This window comes from Apostichopus japonicus, chromosome 5, assembly GCF_037975245.1.
Source record: "Apostichopus japonicus isolate 1M-3 chromosome 5, ASM3797524v1, whole genome shotgun sequence".
Taxonomy (NCBI): domain Eukaryota; kingdom Metazoa; phylum Echinodermata; class Holothuroidea; order Aspidochirotida; family Stichopodidae; genus Apostichopus; species Apostichopus japonicus.
Window position 1 is genome coordinate 1042320 of NC_092565.1, and position 7033 is coordinate 1049352.

At 55.5% G+C, this 7033-nt stretch overlaps 2 non-coding genes across 2 annotated transcripts; both read left to right on the top strand.

Moving 5' to 3' along the window:
• Positions 1 to 4191: 4191 nt before the first annotated feature.
• On the top strand, positions 4192 to 6069 carry LOC139968346 (small subunit ribosomal RNA). The gene has a single exon (XR_011793351.1). It is a non-coding gene; the product is annotated as a small subunit ribosomal RNA (ribosomal RNA).
• A 607-nt stretch (positions 6070 to 6676) lies between these two features.
• LOC139968229 (5.8S ribosomal RNA) lies at positions 6677 to 6836 on the top strand. Its single transcript, XR_011793266.1, has one exon. It is a non-coding gene; the product is annotated as a 5.8S ribosomal RNA (ribosomal RNA).
• Positions 6837 to 7033: the final 197 nt, after the last annotated feature.

Below are 7033 nucleotides of genomic sequence, written 5' to 3' on the forward strand. Positions count from 1 at the left end.
CTAGGATGTGCGCGGCGGAGACGGCAGAACGACACGCGAACACATGCATAGAGTTTTGACCACTGTCAACTTTAATGTATCGGGCGCTGGCTAGGATGTGCGCGGCGGAGACGGCAGAACGACACGCGAACACATGCATAGAGTTTGTGACCATTGTCAACTTGCGTGTATCGGGTACTGGCCTGTGTGTGCCCGACGTTGACGGCAGAACGACCCGCGAACACATGCATAGAGTTGTGACCATTGTCAACTTGAATGTATCGGGCGCTGGCCTGTGTGTGCCCGACGGAGACGGCAGAACGACCCACGAACACATGCATAGAATTTGGACTTCCTTGAAGAAGACGTTGACATAAAAAAAAAAAAAAAAAAGTCAAGCGGGTACTGGCTCAAGTGTGCCCGACGGTGACGGTAGAACGACCCGCGAACACATGCATAGAGTTGTGACCATTGTCAACTTGAATGTATCGGGCGCTGGCTGGGATGTGCCCGGCGGAGACGGCAGAACGACACGCGAACACATGCATAGAGTTTGTGACCGTTGTCAACTTGAATGTATCGGGCGCTGGCTGGGATGTGCCCGGCGGAGACGGCAGAACGACACGCGAACACATGCATAGAGTTTGTGACCGTTGTCAACTTGCATGAATCGGGTACTGGCCTGTGTGCGCCCGACGTTGACGGTAGAACGACCCACGAGCACATGCATAGAGTTGTGACCGTTGTCAACTTGAATGTATCGGGCGCTGGCTGGGATGCGCCCGGCGGAGACGGCAGAACGACACGCGAACACATGCATAGTGTTGTGACCATCGTCAACTTGAATGTATCGGGCGCTGGCTAGGATGTGCGCGGCGGAGACGGCAGAACGACACGCGAACACATGCATAGAGTTTTGACCACTGTCAACTTGAATGTATCGGGCGCTGGCCTGTGTGTGCCCGACGGAGACGGCAGAACGACCCACGAACACATGCATAGAATTTGGACTTCCTTGAAGAAGACGTTGACTTAAAAAAAAAAAAAAAAAGTCAAGCGGGTACTGGCTCAAGTGTGCCCGACGGTGACGGTAGAACGACCCGCGAACACATGCATAGAGTTGTGACCATTGTCAACTTGAATGTATCGGGCGCTGGCTGGGATGTGCCCGGCGGAGACGGCAGAACGACACGCGAACACATGCATAGAGTTGTGACCGTTGTCAACTTGAATGTATCGGGCGCTGGCTGGGATGTGCCCGGCGGAGACGGCAGAACGACACGCGAACACATGCATAGAGTTTGTGACCACTGTCAACTTGCATGTATCGGGTACTGGCCTGTGTGCGCCCGACGTTGACGGTAGAACGACCCACGAGCACATGCATAGAGTTGTGACCGTTGTCAACTTTAATGTATCGGGCGCTGGCTGGGATGTGCCCGGCGGAGACGGCAGAACGACACGCGAACACATGCATAGAGTTGTGACCGTTGTCAACTTGAATGTATCGGGCGCTGGCTGGGATGTGCCCGGCGGAGACGGCAGAACGACACGCGAACACATGCATAGAGTTTGTGACCATTGTCAACTTGCATGTATCGGGTACTGGCCTGTGTGCGCCCGACGTTGACGGTAGAACGACCCACGAGCACATGCATAGAGTTGTGACCGTTGTCAACTTGAATGTATCGGGCGCTGGCTGGGATGTGCCCGGCGGAGACGGCAGAACGACACGCGAACACATGCATAGAGTTTGTGACCACTGTCAACTTGCATGTATCGGGTACTGGCCTGTGTGCGCCCGACGTTGACGGTAGAACGACCCACGAGCACATGCATAGAGTTGTGACCATTGTCAATTTTAATGTAGCGGGTACTGGCCTGTGTGTTCCCGACGTTGACGGCAGAACGACCCACGAGCACATGCATAGAGTTGTGACCGTTGTCAACTGAAATGTATCGGGCGCTGGCTGGGATGTGCCCGGCGGAGACGGCAGAACGACACGCGAACACATGCATAGAGTTTTGACTTCGTTACAGAGGACGTTGACAAAAAAAAAATAATAATAATAATATCAAAAAAAACAAAACATGGTCAACTTTAGTGTAACGGGTATTGGCTTAAGTGTGTGACCCAATGGTCAGAATGAGTGGGCAGAGTGAATCGGATTATATATTAAGGGGAGTGTCTTGTCTCGCCGGTCGATCTTCAAATTGTAGAAGTTTCCTCATATATCTCCTTGATTTCGTCAAGATATATCCGGCACGGGAGCAACCCCGACACTCCTCTGAAAATACGGGTCGCTCCCATGTGAGAAGGTCGATGGTGTGATCGACGGCACGAGTGTCATGCGACCGGGCGAGGGCCGAGTAATTAGCCGACGGTGATGCACACATGCGTAGGCATGGGACCCGTTGTCGTTGCACGAGTCTGTGAGACGGGGCGCCGCCGGACAAGACATACCCGGCACGGGAGCAACCCCGGCACTCCTCTGAAAACACGGGTTGCTCCCGGGTGAGAAGGTCGATGGTGCGGTCGATGGCACGAGTGTCATGCGACCGGGCGAGGGCCGAGATTTAGGCCGACGGTGATGCACACAGGCGTAGGCTGGGACTCGTCGTGTTGCACGAGTCTGTGAGACGGGGCGACGGCCGACCTCGACGGCAGGCCGCCCGATGCATCCGCAAGGTGTGGCTCTCGTCCGAGATTTTGAGATCTCTTTAGTGTAGCGGGTATTGGCTTAGTGTGTGATCCAATGGTCAGAACGAGCGGGCAGAGTGAATCGGATTCTATATATGAGGGGGGTAGTAGAGTCGATCCAAGACTCGAGAAGGCTTTTAATGTCTGTCGTGTGTGTATGCGTGTCATGGTTGGACTCCAGCGGGCCCTTTCGGTAGGGTCAGCCGTCGTTTCATCGCGACCATGTGTTGCAACTCGGCGCTCAGAGCGGGGGTTTTCACCCACTCGCCCCGTGAGCAGAGGTGTCCCTCCGTGCACACGTATATATCGACGTTCAGATATGAAGCTTTCGCGGACGGGAGTCCACCCGAGACTCGAAAAGGCTCCTTGCCTGTGGTGCGTAAATATGTTTTTGCACGTCAGACCCTTGCTGGCCTTCTCGGTAGGGTCAGCCGTCGTTTCATCGCGACCATGTGTTGCAACTCGGCGCTCGGTGCGGGGGTTTTCACCCACTCGCCCCGTGAGTAGAAGGTTCTTTCGTGCATATGTATATATACAATCCCAGATATTGAGCTTTTTCATCCGCAGAACCCCCGGTGGAGAAGAGAGAGAGTAGAGATGAGAGAGAAAGGAGAAGGGAGAAGGCCTCTCGCGTTGCGTGGTCGATGGCACGAGTGCCATGCGACCAGGCGAAAGGCAAACGGCAAGCCGACGGCGACGGCAGGCCGCCCGACTCACCCGCAGAGAATCTGGGTCTCGTTCGAGATTTCGAGATCTCTTAAGTGTAGCGGGTATTGGCTTAAGTGTGTGATCCAATGGTCAGAACGAGCGGGCAGAGTGAATCGGATTCTATATATGAGGGGGGTAGTAGAGTCGATCCAAGACTCGAGAAGGCTTTTAATGTCTGTCGTGTGTGTATACGTGTCATGGTTGGACTCCAGCGGGCCCTTTCGGTAGGGTCAGCCGTCGTTTCATCGCGACCATGTGTTGCAACTCGGCGCTCAGAGCGGGGGTTTTCACCCACTCGCCCCGTGAGCAGAGGTGTCCCTCCGTGCACACGTATATATCGACGTTCAGATATTGAGCCTTTTCATCCGCAGAACCCCCGGTGGAGAAAGAGCAGGACCTCGGTGTCGTCAGATATCGAGCTTTCTCCACGGGACCCGTTCGGGCATGCTGCCGTTGCTGCGACCATGTGTTGCACTCGGCGCTCGGTACGGGCTTTTTCATCCAAGCAACGAATGCACGCTCGAGGCGTGCGATTGCTCTCCCCTGTTCCAGTGGACGAGCCGTCGCCCTCCCGCGTCGCTTCGAACCGGTCCCGTCTCCGAGGCGGGACCACTGCGACTCCTCTCGAGACGACCCAGTCGACTCGGGTAGAGATACACACCTCGAGAATCCCTTCGGGCGGTTCTTCGATCACTGTACCGTAATAGCACGGCATCGACAATTGAGAATTCAGAGAGAGAGAGAGGGGAGTGCGAGAGCGACTCCCGGACGGCGAACGGGCCCAGCCCGGTTCTGTCGACCGTTACCTGGTTGATCCTGCCAGTAGTCATATGCTTGTCTCAAAGATTAAGCCATGCACGTCTAAGTACAATCCTGAACATACAAGAGAAACTGCAGATGGCTCATTAGATCAGTTATGGTTTATTGGAGAAAGTCTTATACCATGGATAACTGTGGTAATTCTAGAGCTAATACATGCAACAAAGCGCCGACCCTTCGGGGGAAGCGTGCTCTTATTAGGAACAAGGCCAGCCCGGTCCTTTCGGGGTCCGGTCTCCGCTGGTGAACTCTAGATAATCATGCCGATCGCACGGTCTTGCACCGGCGACGCTCCCTTCAAAAGTCTGCTCTATCAACTTTCGATGGTAAGTTATGCGCTTATCATGGTTGTGACGGGTAACGGAGAATCAGGGTTCGATTCCGGAGAGGGAGCCTGAGAAACGGCTACCACATCCAAGGAAGGCAGCAGGCACGCAAATTACCCACTCCTGACACGGGGAGGTAGTGACAAAAAATAACGATACAGGCCTCTTCGGAGGCCCTGTGATCGGAATGAGTACACTTTAAATCCTTTAACGAGGATCTACTGGAGGGCAAGTCTGGTGCCAGCAGCCGCGGTAATTCCAGCTCCAGCAGCGTATATTAAATTTGCTGCAGTTAAAAAGCTCGTAGTCGGATTTCTGGCCGGGGCGGGCGGTCCGCCGTGAGGCGTGCACTGCCCGTTCCCCTTCTCCCCGTCAAACGGGAGTCGTGGGAGATTTTTCCCGGCCAGTGATTCGGTTGGTCGTGCGGTGCTCTTAACTGAGTGCCGTGCGAGACTGGAACGTTTACTTTGAGAAAATTGAAGTGTTCAAAGCAGGCCAAAGTGCCCGAACAGCTCAGCATGGAATAGTGGAAGAGGACCTCGGTTCTATTTCGTTGGTCTTGAGATCCTGAGGTAATGATCAAGAGGGACTGCCGGGGGCATTCGTATTGCGGCGTGAGAGGTGAAATTCTTGGATCGTCGCAAGACGCCCGACAGCGAAAGCATTTGCCAAGAATGTCTTCATTGATCAAGAACGAAAGTCGGAGGATCGAAGGCGATCAGATACCGCCCTAGTTCCGACCATAAACGATACCGACTCGTAATTCGCCGGCGTTCCTCCCATGACGCGGCGGGCAACTCTCCGGAAAACCAAAGTCTTTGGGTTCCGGGGGAAGTATGGTTGCAAAGCTGAAACTTAAAGGAATTGACGGAAGGGCACCACCAGGAGTGGAGCCTGCGGCTTAATTTGACTCAACACGGGGAAACCTACCCGGCCCGGACACAGTGAGGATTGACAGATTGAGAGCTCTTTCTTGATTTTGTGGATGGTGGTGCATGGCCGTTCTTAGTTGGTGGAGTGATTTGTCTGGTTAATTCCGATAACGAACGAGACTCTTGCTTGCTAAATAGTCCGGCCACCCGTCGTGGTGAGCCGCGAACTTCTTAGAGGGACAAATGGCTTTCAGCCATACGAGATGGAGCAATAACAGGTCTGTGATGCCCTTAGATGTCCGGGGCCGCACGCGCGCTACACTGGCGCAAGCAGCGGGTACATTTGCCCTCGGCCGAAAGGTCCGGGTAATCCGCTGAGACTTCTCCGTGCTGGGGACAGGGACTTGTAATTGTGTCCCTTGAACGAGGAATTCCAAGTAAACGCGAGTCATCAGCTCGCATTGATTACGTCCCTGCCCTTTGTACACACCGCCCGTCGCTACTACCGATCGAATGACTTAGTGAGGCCATCGGATCGACCGTCTGGCACCCCCGGCTTCGGCCGGTTGTCGAGGCGCGACGAGAAGACGGTCAAACTTGATCATTTAGAGGAAGTAAAAGTCGTAACAAGGTTTCCGTAGGTGAACCTGCGGAAGGATCATTAACAGAACCCTTCCCCTCCGTGATCGGAGAGGGAACAAAGGGGGAATGTCGGAAAAGCCGTCACAGAGAGACACGCGGAGAGAGAGCAAATTGGAAAAGCCGGGGGGACTCGAGCGGGGTTTTCACCGCCTCCTTCCCCGTTCCACGGTCGAGGTCAGACCCCGCGCTTCGCCTTCGCTCTCTCCGACAAAAAGGAGACGGGCGTGTCACACACAGACCAGCCCGGGGAGTACCCGGTTCTTCTCTCGTCGTCTGTCTCACGGAGTCTCGCGCTCCCGGTAGCTTCGAGGGAGAAGTCCCGCAAGGGTGGAGACGCCGTCGCCGTCCGCGGCGCGGCGCTCCTCGAGGCATTCTCCGCAGGGCAGAGAAGGGGCACCGGTGTCGCCCGATTTCCCCCCAGTCGGCGAGTCTGACTCGCGCGACCCGCCCTCGCGGCGGTGGGGGGAAGGAGGGAGCCCGCTTCCCCCCTCGGCTCGACGGAGGATATTTCTTTCCAGTCACAAGCAAAGAAGGCACAGAGTCCCCGTGTCCTTTCTCCTTCCGTTCCACTTCTTCCCTCGGCTCTGAGGAGAGTTTGCGAACGCGGGAGTCTTCCAGTGGCAAATGACAATTCTTGGTGGTGGATCACTCGGCTCGTGCGTCGATGAAGAACGCAGTTAGATGCGAGAATTCATGTGAATTGCAGAACTCACTGATCATCGACTTATTCGAACGCAAATGGCGGCTCGGGGATGCTCTGCTCCTCGAGCCACGTCCGTCTGAGCGTCTGAAGACAATCACTCACAGAGTCGGCGTGTTCGCGCGCCGGAGGAGCGCCCGGCCGCAGCCGTCCCTTCGACGGCCGGCTGCGTCGGGTCAGTGTCAGATGGAGTTCTGTGATGTCGGCGCCGGTGAAACTCGGCGAGCAGGCTCGATCGGTAACCGGGGGTTCGTCGGTCGTGCGACGTGCCATCGGGGTGTAGACG